This window comes from Papio anubis, chromosome 1 (assembly GCF_008728515.1).
Source record: "Papio anubis isolate 15944 chromosome 1, Panubis1.0, whole genome shotgun sequence".
NCBI classification, from domain to species: Eukaryota; Metazoa; Chordata; class Mammalia; order Primates; family Cercopithecidae; genus Papio; species Papio anubis.
The window spans coordinates 186,852,732-186,865,810 of record NC_044976.1 but is presented as its reverse complement, the minus strand read 5'-3'; the positions used below and the strand labels follow the sequence as shown (position 1 = coordinate 186,865,810).

Genomic DNA, 13,079 nt, shown 5'->3' with positions numbered 1-13,079 from the left:
TTGCAGTGAGCCGAGATTGCGCCACTATACTCCAGCCTGGGCGACAGAGTGAGACTTTGTCTCAAAAAAATAAATAAATAAAAATAAATAAATAAATAAAACACAGTTGTAAAGCATATGTCTTGTCCCTCTAGTAAGAAAGGCAAGTCCAGAGGCCAGAAGTGAAGCCTGGCCTCTGTGTTTCTAACATCAAGGATGCTGCCCTGCCCAGGACCAACACCCGGCAAACTTTGGATGATGTCTGTAAGGTGATGTTCATCAACATCTTCAACAGCGAGCTGAAAGCCTAGCAGACATGCTCACTGTCAGTCCTCTGGAAGGCTCAAGAGAGCCCTTGCCTGCTACCTGAATAGATGAGGACCTCCAGGGCTACCTGGCCTTTGTGGATTCCAGACGTCCTGTATCAGCCGAGCTCCAGGAGAGCCCCAGCAGCGCTCTCTTTTCCTGCTGCCTCGGTGCTCAAGACAATGGTCTTTTTGAGTGTCCAGCTGATTCTGTTGCTCACTTCTGCCTCTCCCATTGTGTGGATGCCTCTCATCCCTTGCCTGAGGTAAGCCTACACTTACTCTGAGGTTTTGAATCTGACTCAGTGACCTTCAAGGCTCTCCCTCCCAGCTGCCTGTGGCCCAGGCCGAAACACAATGTTTCATGTGGTTTCAGGGATGAGGTCACACCCATTTTCTTTGCAATATCCTTAACAAATTTTCATTTGGGGAAAATAAAGAGTTGTTAGGAAAGCAGCCTTTTCTTTCACATCATTTCTCCTTATTCTCTTTTCTTTTTCCTCTTCCTGGTTTTTCTAAATTCCAACCCCATCTAATGAAAAGGGAAACTGTTACTAATAGCAATTTAGCTTAAACGCATTGCTTTTAGTAGCCATGGGGACAAAAATATCAAAGAGCCATAAGTTAATAGGATTCAAGGGTAGAAAACTTCTGCAAAGCTACAGGGCACATCCTGATAATACCAGCACAAAGCTGATGTCCCTTTTCTGCAGAGGATACACAGTGCAGGCGAGCCTGCAGGTCACCCAGCAGCCGTAGAGCAGTAGAAGTGTGTACCATGTTATTATGTCTGTAGTCTATGCTGGGGCCTGGGAAGGGCCAGAGACAACATGCTCTGTTTATATTCCACATTTGCCAAAAAGACCCTCACCACAGCTTTCTCCCAGGGCCTGATCTAGAAAACCCAGAGATCCGGCCGGGTGCGGTGGCTCACGCCTGTAATCCCAGCACTTTGGGAGGCCGAGGCGGGCGGATCCCGAGGTCAGGAGATCGAGACCATCCTGGCTAACACGGTGAAACCCCGTCTCTACTAAAAATGCAAAAAATTAGCCGGGCGAGGCGGCGGGCGCCTGTAGTCCCAGCTACTCGGGAGGCTGAGACAGGAGAATGGCGTGAACCCGGGAGGCGGAGCTTGCAGTGAGCTGAGATCCGGCCACTGCACTCCAGCCTGGGCGACAGAGCGAGACTCCGTCTCAAAAAAAAAAAAAAAAAAAAAAAAGAAAACCCAGAGATCCTTAAGTTCCACCCATCCCTTGCCTTCAGGCTAACTGCTGTTAGAGTAAGAAAAATGTCCCTGAATGTGCCTGGTCTCCTGCTGGGAGTATCAGTTATCAGTCAAACCAGGTGAATTAGCATTTTGTCCCGATTTACTTTAGAAAAGGAAATGAAAACTATCTCTAGATGCATTTTTGTTTCCTTTGCTTTGTGCTGTCATAAAGAGCTAAAATAATTTTTCTGTGTTATTCACTAATTGTTTCCTGTTTTGTCTCTGAGGGTGGAATTCATGCCATAACACTTTCTTTCTGGGGTTTCTCACGGCACACAGCACAAGCCTTAGGCACACAGTAGGCATTCGGCATTCATTAAACCCCTTTTTGATCAAATGATTAAGTTACAGGATTGAGTTCTACTTGCTGGACCTCTGCTTTCAGTATTCCATTTGGGTTTCTTTTTTTTTTCCCCCTCCCTTGGATATAATTCATAGTGAACTGATACTCTTGGTGTCTTTGTTCTACATGAAGAGGAGAAGAGAGGAAAAAAACATGATGGTAACTACCTATATCAATTTCCATATGACACAAGCCGCAGGGTCATATTTTAATGTTCATTAGAATCCTGTACAGCACTGAGAAATCTAGTGTTGATACATGAAGAAGACTAACTATCATGAATGCATTTACTCCTCTCATAGAACTACAGATCAATACTTTGTTAATATTGACTTCCTTCTGTATTAGTCCATTCTCACGCTGCTATAAAGGACTGCCCGAGACTGGGTAATTATAAAGGAAAGAGCTTTAATTGACTCATAGTACTGCAGGGCTGGGGAGGCCTCAGGAAACTTACAATCGTGGTAGAAGGGGAAGCAAACACGTCCTTCTTCACATGATGGCAAGAAGGAGAAGTGCCGAGCAAAAGGGGGAAAAGCCCCTTATAAAATCATCAGATCTCATGAGAACTCACTCACTATCACAAAAACAACATGAGGGTAACCACCCCTGTGATTCAATTACCTCCCACCGGGTCACTCTCGTGACACATGGGGATTATGGGAACTACAGTTCGAGATGAGATTTGGGTGGGGACACAGCCAAACCATATTACCTTCTATTACAGGGAGTGCTAATTTGTCTCTCCCTCTAGAAATGTAAACTCCATAAGGGCAGGGATGATGATGAAGAGTCTATGCTATTTTGTTCAATTCTGTATCCGCAGTTCATAGAACAATCCCTAGCACATGGTGTGCACACTCAATAAATATTTGTGGAAAGACAATAGGATTTATGTTATGTGTGGTATAATCTTACAGATTATGGTAATCAGCAAAGAAGAAATTAGACTCATCTCATATGTCTGAAATCTGTCCTTGGGGTTTGACATCAGACTGTGACTCCCACTTGGGTTTGAGCTGGGATGCTGTACAAAACCTCAGCCCCATGCTTTAGGTAACCACAGGGTCTGCTTCTGGAAGAGAAGAAGTGTTTCAGTAATGAAGGGAAATGGTGACCCATAGGAAAAGTTGATGTAATGGAGATGAGGGAACAGACCCACACGTGGATACTTCCCTACTGAATACATTTGTGTATGTGGATGTCCATAGCTACCACAGAGGCCTTTCACAGTATCCTCTTTCTCCCCTTTGCCTCACTTAGTTATTCTTTACCCCTCTATAGTAATAGTTTGAGTTTTGATTCATGTTGATTTTATTTATTGACAGAGTCTCACTGTGTCACCCAGGCTGAAGTGCAATGGCATGATCACAGCTCACTGCAGCTTCAATCTCCATAGGCTCAGGTGATCCTCCCACCTCAGTCTCCCAAGTAGATGGGACATGCCTGGCTAACTTTTCTATATTTTTTTGTAGAGACAGGGTTTCTCCATGTTGCCCAGGCTGGTCTTGAACCCCTGGGCTTAAGTCATCTGTCTACCTCAGCCTCCCAAAGTGCTGGGATTGCAGGTGTGAGTCACTGTGCCTGGCCCATGTTGATTTTAATACTTAGAAAGAATCAAAGAAGATTGATACTAGTCACTGTTAATGATGTTTTTTGGGTTACTACATCTTAGTCATCTTCGTTTCCTCTGAGAACATATTGACCTCTCAAATATAAACATGGGTTTGTTAACCTTGCAGTACACTGAGGCTGAAAGATCATCAGCTCTATTTTTCAGATGGTGAGACCAAAGCTCAAACACTTACCTGGGGCCAAGACAGCCTATTCTGCTATTATGGTCTTTTATCCTGGTACCCAGGCCTTCTTGACCTCTTATTGCCAGAATGCAGTAGGATTTTGACTTGTCCCTACTATTTGATGCAGAAAAGGATGAGTCCCATGGTTCTAACAGTATCTTTTTTTATGCTGTACATTTATTATCACTGGAATAAAAGCCTGGGCAAAGGAGACCAACTATAAAGCTCTTTGAATTTAGGACTTGTCAGTCCCTACAGGGAAACAGAGGGCGTTAGAGAAAAATGAACTGGTGGAGATTATGCGGCCTCAAAAGGTTTTTAAATAATGAGCGATCTCTGGTCTATACATTAGAGTGTAAATTCCAGATGCTTGAATTTTCAAGTTTTCAGTCCTGAGGGTGGGATGTAGTACAAGTTACAGACTCTGGAGCCAGACTCTGTTGGCTCCACCATCTGCTTGCCCTGGGACCTTGAGCAAGTTACACGACCCCTCTGTGTGTAAGAGTCTAAATCTGCAATACTCCCCACCTCACTGGGCTGCTGTGGGGATTAAAGGACTTAGCACAATTCATACTTAAAACACTTAGAATAGCAACTGGCACACAGTGCGCATTCAACAAATGCTCTACGATGAGCTTAACAATGGTGATTTCCCATTCTAACTGGGGGCAACAAGTATACTTTTCTCTCATTTTGTCTCATGTCATAAAATGGCCATTTCTATAACTTTTTGACATTCAGATTGCTGGATTTTACCCCCAAATGAAGCTCTTTGGATATTTCCAGCGAAGGAAAAGAAGAGGAACAAGACTTAGGAAGAAAGCAGAGGAGTGTTCACAGACATAGTAGAAAAAATAATTAATTCTTGAATTCACTCAAGAATTAGGATTTGCCTTTATTAAATATCTGCCATATGCAAACTATTGTGCAGGGATGTGAAGGGTGCATATCACACACGTGTACATGCGTGTGCATGCAGGTACCCAATATAGTTCCTGCCCTCAAAGAACCTATACCCGTCTTCTCCAGGAAGCCTTCCTCGGGACTCCAGGCAAGATTAGGATTGCTCCTCTGTTTGCTCCTAGCACCCTGCACTCACCTCTGGCACTCATATATTATTAGGCTTTGTAATCACCTGCTGTCTAGAAACCAATGAGCTTCACGAGCTTATGAATCGTGTCTTCTTAGCTTTTGTAGCACCCAGCAGTAGTTTGCTGGACAGGGCAGGACTGGACAGAGCTAGCAGAGGTTGTCTCTGGTATGAATCTTCCTCTTCTTCCATTGGCTTTGGTGCTACACCTTTAGCCTTAGACCTACCTTACTTTTAGGACTAATTGTTATCCTTGAACCCTTCTTGCTTCCTCTTCACCTGTGACCTTCTTTCTTTGCCTCTTTGATCCCACTGGAGACACTAAGCCTCACCGCCAAGCCAAGAGAAATAAGGGGTCTGTCTTCTTCCACTGGGAAGGAAGTGTAGAGGGCTCAGCTCACCGACAGCTTCTTGAGCTTCAGGACATCAAGGCTGTGCAGGCTCTGGCTTTTGCATCCCTGGAGGTGGTCTCTCTCTTTAAGATTTCTCTGCCTATTCACTTACCTTCCACTAGTAAGAGAAACCCAGTATGGAGTGAAACTGGGGGCTATAGGGGGAAGGTTGGCCAAAGCTTTAATCAAAGAACTTCCCCATCAGCTGTGTTTACCTTGCTCCTTCTTCCCTGTTTCCCCAGCCAGGTTCTCAAGCACAGACTTCTCAGGCCAGCCATTCCTGGGGCAGCAGATGGATCCACTCATTCCCTCAGTTGAGTCTCTGCAGCTTCTGGCTTCTGTCAGTGGTTGGAACTTTAGAACTGTTTGAAAGCAACCACATATTGTGTGTCTGCAACGTGTTTATGCCAAGCACAGTTTCATGCAGATGTTCATAAACACACTGCCAGTTACCAACCATCTTTCTGTCAGTCTGAATTGCTATTTGCTTTCCCAGTTCAAACTGAGAGGCACATACTCTGGTGACATGCAGGCTCCCTAATACACGCTATCCACTAAGACGTCAGCCAATGTGCTTTCCCCCACGTTCATGTTCACACACTCGCCATGCACCCCAATGTCTTCTGCACAAACCTGCCTCATCTCTGTCTCCCTCTGTGGTTATGTTTAGCCAAATCCTTCCTTTGTAATTGTTTTTGAAACTTAGCTTTAAACCTCTCCCAAAACCACAGTGGCATGGTAGAAGGTAAAGGCTGCCAAAGTTTAAGAGAGTCATGATGTCTGCTTTCCCCTTGCCTCAGGCCATCTTCTTCTTCTTGTGGAACATTGTAATGGAAAGGTGGACGGGTCTTTTTCCGCACTTGGCCTGATGGCTCCTTCTGGAACATAAACGAAAAGCTCCATGGTCCACATGGTGCGAAAGCTCTATGACAGGGGCTCATGGTAGAGGCTATTGGATGAACTGCGGTTGGTTTTGGACTTGGCTAGACCAGCAGGATTCCTGGGGGATGTTTTTTGTCCTCTGTCATTGCTGAAGGTCTGATTAGAAGAACCAAGCAAAATAATGACAGATCCTGAAATTCTGGGTTTTACTCTTCAGCTTATCCAAGTCAGTGGTGATTTGGTTTATATGACATATTTTTTGATGAGAAATATATTCTTAAAAGGTCATTTTCTACTTCCTTCCTCCAAATCTCAGATTCTGGACCCTTGGCCCACATTGTTTTTTAATTCCCCTGCTGGGCTGGGAGGCTCAGCTGGCAATAGCCAGCACATCCAATACATCCATCATCGCTACTCATCATGGAGGAGCTGCGTAAAGAGTCAACCTCTTCCCTGGCATTTATTTTATTTTACTTTTTATTTAAAAAATATTTTTATTTTACTTTTTGTGGGTTTTAGTAGGCATATATATTTATAGGGTACATAAGATGTTTTGATACAGGCATATGATACATAATAGTCACATCATGAAAAATGGGGTATCCATCCCCTCACGTGTTTATCCTTTGTGTTACAAACAATCCAATTATACTCTTTCAGTTATATTAAAATGTACAATTAAATTGTTATTGACTGTAGCCATCCTGTTGTGCTATCGAATACTGGGTCTTATTCTTTTTTTTTCTCTGTTGCCCAGGCTGGAGTGCAGTGGTATGATTTTGGCTCACTGCAACCTCTGCCTCCTGAGTTCAAGCGATTCTTGTGTTTCAGCCTCCATAGTAGTTGGGATCACAGGTATGTACCACCACATTTGGCTAATTTTTGTATTTTTAGTAGAGACGGGGTTTCGCCATGTTGGCTAGGCTGGTCTCAAACTCCTGGCCTCAAGTGATCTGCCCACCTCGGCCTCCCACAGTGCTGGAATTACAGGCATGAACCACTGCACTCGACTTTATTCATTCCTTCTAACTTTTTTGTACCCATTAATCATCCTCTGATTTTTAGATCCCACAAATAAGTGAGAACTTGCAATGTCTGTTTTTCTGTGCCTGGCTTATTTCACTTAATTTAATGACCTCCAGTTCCATCCACGTTGTTGCAAATAACAGAATTTCATTCATTTATTATGGCTGAAGTACTCCATATATGTACCATATTTTCTTTATTCATTCTGTTGGATGGACACTTAGGTTGCTTCCAAGTCTTAGGTGTTGTCAACAGTGCTGTAGTAAACATAGGAGTGCAGATGCCTTTTTGAAATACTGATTTCCTTTCTTTAGGGCATCTACCCAGCAGTGGGATTGCTGGATCATACGGTAAGCTCTATTTTTAGTTTTTTAAGAAAACTCCAAACTGTTATCCATAGTGGTAGTACTAAATTACATTCCCACCAACCATGTACAGGGGTTCTCTTCCTTCTATACCCTTGTCAGCATTTGTTATTGCCTGTCTTTTGGATATAAGCCATTTTAACTGAGGTGAGATGATATTTCATTATAGTTTTGATTCGCATTTCTCTGATGATCAGTGATGTAGAGCACCTTTTCGTATGCCTGTTTGCCGTTTATATGTCTTCTGAGAAATGTCTATTCAGCTCTTTTGCCCTTTTTAAAATTGGATTATTAGATCTTTTCCTGTAGACTTGTCTGAGCTCCTTATATATTCCAAGTATTAATCTCTTGTCAGATGGGTTGTTTGCAAATGTTTTCTCCCACTCTTTGGGTTGTCTCTTTACTTTATTGATTGCTTCCTTTGCTGCACAGAAGCTTTTTAACTTGATGTGATCCCATTTGTCCATGTTTGCTTTGATTATCTGTGCTTGTGGGATATTATTTAAGAAGTCTTTTCCCAATCCAATGTCCTGGACATTTTCCCCAGTGTTTTTTTAAATTTTATTTATTTATTTATTTATTTTTGTAGTAGTAGTTTCATAGCTTCAGGTCTTAGATTTAAGTCTTTAAACTATTTTGAATTGAGTTTTGTGTATGGCAAGAGATAGGGGTCTAGTTTCATTCTTCTGTATGTGGATATCCAGTTCTCCCAGCACCATTTATTGAAGAGGCTGTCTTTTCCCCAGTATGTTCTTTGCACCTTTGTAAAAAATGAGTTCACTGTGGGTGTGTCAATTTGTTTCTGGGTTCTCTATTCTGTTCCATTCATCTGTGTGTCTGTTTTTATGCCAATACCATGCAGTTTTTGTTACTTTAGCTTTGTAGTATAATTTTTAGGCAGGTAATGTGATTCCTCCAGATTTGTTCCTTTTATTTTGAATAGTTCAACTACTCTGGGTCTTTTGTGGTTGCTTATAAATCGTATGATTTTTTTTCTGTTTCTGTGAAGAATGTCTTTCGTGTTTTTTTCTGATTTTTGAAGTAAGTTTATTTTTTATTTATACATAGTAGATATACATACTTGGGGATACATGTAATCATTTAATTCATTCATATAATTTTTAGAGATAAAATAGGTATAATTGGAATATCTATCACCTTAAATATTATCTTTTCCTTATAACACCTGAATTATTCTCTTTTAGCTATTTAAAAATATAAAATAGATTATTGTAAACTATAGTCACCCTACTGATCTTTCAAACACTAGATCTTATTACTATCAAACAGTAGGTCTTATCCCTTAGATCAAGCTGCATCTTCATTTCTTTTGCATTTTCCTACATGCTCTTGACTACAGTTCTCCACGTAAGGATTTTTTTTGCTTTCTTTCTTGGTCTTTTTCAACTCAGTGTTTATTTTTAAATCTTTTATTTTTTTATTATACTTTAAGTTCTAGGGTACATGTGTACAACATGTATGTATATATGTGCCATGTTGGTGTGCCATACCCATTAACTTGTCATTTACATTAGGTATGTCTCCTAATGCTATCCCTTCCCCCTCCCCCTATCCCATGACAGGCCCTGGTGTGTGATGTTCCCATTCCTGTGTTCAAGTGTTCTTAATGTTCAATTCCCACCTATGAGTGAGAACACGCGGTGTTTGGTTTTTTGTCCTTGTGATAGTTTGCTGAGAATGATGGTTTCCAGCTGCATCCATGTCCCTACAAAGGACATGAACTCATCCTTTTTTATGGCTGCATAGTATTCCATGGTATATATGTGCCACATTTTCTTAATCCAGTCTGTCATTGATGGACATTTGGGTTGGTTCCAAGTCTTTGCTATTATGAATGGTGCTGCAATAAACATACGTGTGCATGTGTCTTTATAGCAGCATGATTTATAATCCTTTGGGTATATACCCAGTAATGGGACGGCTGGGTCAAATGGTATTCCTAGTTCTAGATCCTTGAGGAATCACCACACTGTCTTCCACAATGGTTGAACTAGTTTACAGTCCCACCAACACTGTAAAAGTGTTCCTATTTCTCCACATCCTCTCCAGCACCTGTTGTTTCCTGACATTTTAAAGATCACCATTCTAACTGGTGTGAGATGGTCTCTTGTTGTGGTTTTGATTTGCATTTCTCTGATGGTCAATGATGATGAGCATTTTTTCATGTGTCTGTTGGCTGCATAAATGTCTTCTTTAGAGAAGTGTCTGTTCATATCCTTCACCCACTTTTTGATGCGGTTGTTTGTTTTTTCTGGTAAATTTGTTTGAGTTCTTTGTAGATTCTGGATATTAGCCCTTTGTCAGATGAGTAGCTTGCAAAAATTTTCTTCCATTCTGTAGGCTGCCTGTTCACTCTGATGGTAGTTCTTTTGCTGTGCAGAAGCTCTTTGGTTTAATTAGATCCCATTTGTCCATTTTGGCTTTTGTTGCCATTGCTTTTGGTGTTTTAGACATGAAGTCTTGCCTATGCCTATGTCCTGAATGGTATTGCCTAGGTTTTCTTCTAGGGTTTTTATGACTTTAGGTGTAACATTTAAGTCTCTATTCCACCTTGAATTAATTTTTGTAAAAGGTGTAAGGAAGGGATCCAGTTTCAGCTTTCTACATATGGCTAGCCAGTTTTCCCAGAACCATTTATTAAATAGGGAATCCTTTCCCCATTTCTTGTTTTTGTCAGATTTGTCCAAGATCAAATGGTTGTAGATGTGTGGTATTATTTCTGAGGTCTCTGTTCTGTTCCATAGGTCTATATCTCTGTTTTGGTACTAGTACCATGCTGTTTTGATTAGGGTAGCCTTATAGTTAAGTTTGAAGTTAGGTAGCGTGATGCCTCCAGCTTTATTCTTTTGGCTTAGGATTGTCTTGGCAGTGCGGGCTCTTTTTTGGTTCCATATGAACGTTAAAGTAGTTTTTTCCAATTCTGTGAAGAAAGTCATTGGTAGCTTAATAGGGATGGCATTGAATCTATAAATTACCTTGGGCAGTATGGCCATATTCACGATATTGATTCTTCCTATCCATGAGCATGGAATGTTCTTCCATTTGTTTGTGTCCTCTTTTATTTTGTTGAGCAGTGGTTTGTAGTTCTCCTTGAAGAGGTCCTTTACATCCTTTGTAAGTTGGATTCCTAGGTATTTTATTCTCTTTGAAGCAATTGTGAATGGGAGTTCACTCATGATTTGGCTCTCTGTTTGTCTGTTATTGGTGTATAAGAATGCTTGTGAATTTTGCACATTGATTTTGTATCCTGAGACTTTGCTGAAGTTGCTTATCAGCTGAAGGAGATTTTGGGCTGAGACGATGGGATTTTCTAAATATACAATCGTGTCATCTGCAAACAGGGACAATTTGATTTCCTCTTTGCCTAATTGAATACCCTTTATTTCTTTCTCTTGCCTGATTGCCCTGGCCATAACTTCCAACACTATGTTGCATAGGAGTGGTGAGAGAGGGCATCCCTGTCCTGTGCCAGTTTTCAAAGGGCATGATTCCAGTGTTTGCCCATTTGGTATGATATTCGCTGTGGGTTTGTCATAAATAGCCGTTATTATTTTGAGATACATCCCATCAATACCAAATTTATTGAGAGTTTTTAGCAAGAAGGGCTGTTGAATTTTGTCAAAGGCCTTTTCTGCATTTATTGAGATAATCATGTGGTTTTTGTCTTTGGTTCTGTTTATATGCTGGATTACGTTTATTGATTTGCGTATTTTGAACCAGCCTTGCATCCCAGGGATGAAGCCCACTTGATCATGGTGGATAAGCTTTTTGATGTGCTGCTGGATTCAGTTTGCCAATATTTTACTGGGGATTTTTGCATCGATGTTCATCAGGGATATTGGTCTAAAATTCTCTTTTTTGGTTGTGTCTCTGCCAGGCTTTGGTATCAGGATGATGTTGGCCTCATAAAATGAGTTAGGGAGGATTCCCTCTTTTTCTATTGATTGGAATAGTTTCAGAAGGAATGGTACCAGCTCCTCCTTGTACCTCTGGTAGAACTCAGCTGTGAATCCATATGGTCCTGGACTATTTTTGGTTGGTAGGCTATTAATTATTGCCTCAATTTCAGAGCCTATTATGGGTCTATTCAGGGATTCAGCTTCTTCATGGTTTAGTCTTGGGAGGGTGTATGTCTCCAGGAATTTATCCATTTCTTCTAGATTTTCTAGTTTATATGCGTAGAGATGTTTATAGTATTCTCTGATGGTAGTTTGTATTTCTGTGGGATTGGTGGTGATATCCCGTTTATCATTTTTTATTGCATCTATTTGATTCTTCTCTCTTTTCTTCTTTATTAGTCTTGCTATCTTTATTAGTCTATCAATTTTGTTGATCTTTTCAAGAAATCAGCTCCTGGATTCATTGATTTTTTGAAGGTTTTTGTGTCTCTCTCGCTAGTTCTGCTCTGAATCCCAAGTTATTTCCCGCATTCTTCACTAGCTTTTGGAATGCTGTTTGCTCTTCTCCTAGTTCTTTAATTGCCCAATTGAACTAGCATATAATTTTCTGATTTTCACTGCTTTTGCCTCTTGTGACGACGAATTTATAGATTTCTCTCTACACACTGCTTTAAAATACCTTCCTTGAGAGATTCTGAGCATGTTGTCTCGTTCTCATTGATTCCCGAACATCTTCTATTTCCTTTTACTTCCTTTCGTTTATGTACCCCAGTAGTATTCAGAGGCAGTTTGCTGGTTTCCATGTAGTTAGGCAGTTTGAGTGAGTTTTTAATCCTGGATCTAGTTTGTGCACAGTCTAGAGACGTTAAATTTCTGTTCTTTTACATTTGCTGAGGTACTTCTAATGTGTTGTGGTCAATTTTAGATGATGGTGATGTAATTATAGAAAGGAGGCCGCTTCCATTCTGTTGATTTAGAGGGTGGAAGTTCTTGCCGTCTCTTCAGGTCCACTTGAATTTTGACTGGTTAATTCCTGAATATCACTTGACCGCTTTCTGTCTCGTTGATCTGTCTCGATGTTAGGCTAATGTGATTTAAATTCCATTGTGTATTGTATGAGTCAGTCTTTTTAAATTCTGGACTTGCTTTTTATGAATCTAAGGTGCCTTGCATCTATTATTGGTGCATATATTTAGGATAGTTAAGCTCTTCTTGTTGAATTGATCCACTTCATCATTGTAATGGCCTTCTTTTGTCTCTTTTGATCTGTTGGTTTTTAAGTCTATTTTTATCAAAACTAGGATTTACCTTTACCCTTTTTCTTTGTTTTCAGTTTGCTTGGTAGTCTTCCTCCATCCCTCTATTTTGACTTATGTGTGTCTCTGCCCATGTGAGACTGAACACCACCAGAATACAGCACTTTTTATTAGGTCTGACTCTTCATGTTGCTGATCTGTATCTTTTTAGTTAGACACTTTTGGCCACATTGCATTTAAGGTTAATAAACTATTATGTTGGACTTGATCCTGTCTCATTGTGATGTTAGCTTGTTATTTTGCTCATTAGTTGGTACAGTTTCTTCCTAGCATCGATGGTCTTTACATTTTGGCATGTTTTTGCAGTGGCTGGTACCAGTTGATGCTCATGTTTGAGTGCTTTGTGGGAGGGCTCTTGTGAGGCAGTGGAGTGGTGGCACAATCTCTCAGCATTT

General features: G+C 40.9%; 1 protein-coding gene across 2 annotated transcripts in view; it reads left to right on the top strand.

The window, feature by feature from the left end:
- TNN (tenascin N) overlaps positions 1-13,079 on the top strand; it is a 121,262-nt gene that overhangs the window by 6,952 nt on the left and 101,231 nt on the right. For both annotated transcript variants that reach the window (XM_021930357.2, XM_017957749.3), the window contains exon 2: positions 135-550. The gene's annotated coding sequence lies outside the window, so the exon portion shown is untranslated. The remainder of the gene's footprint in view (positions 1-134; positions 551-13,079) is intronic.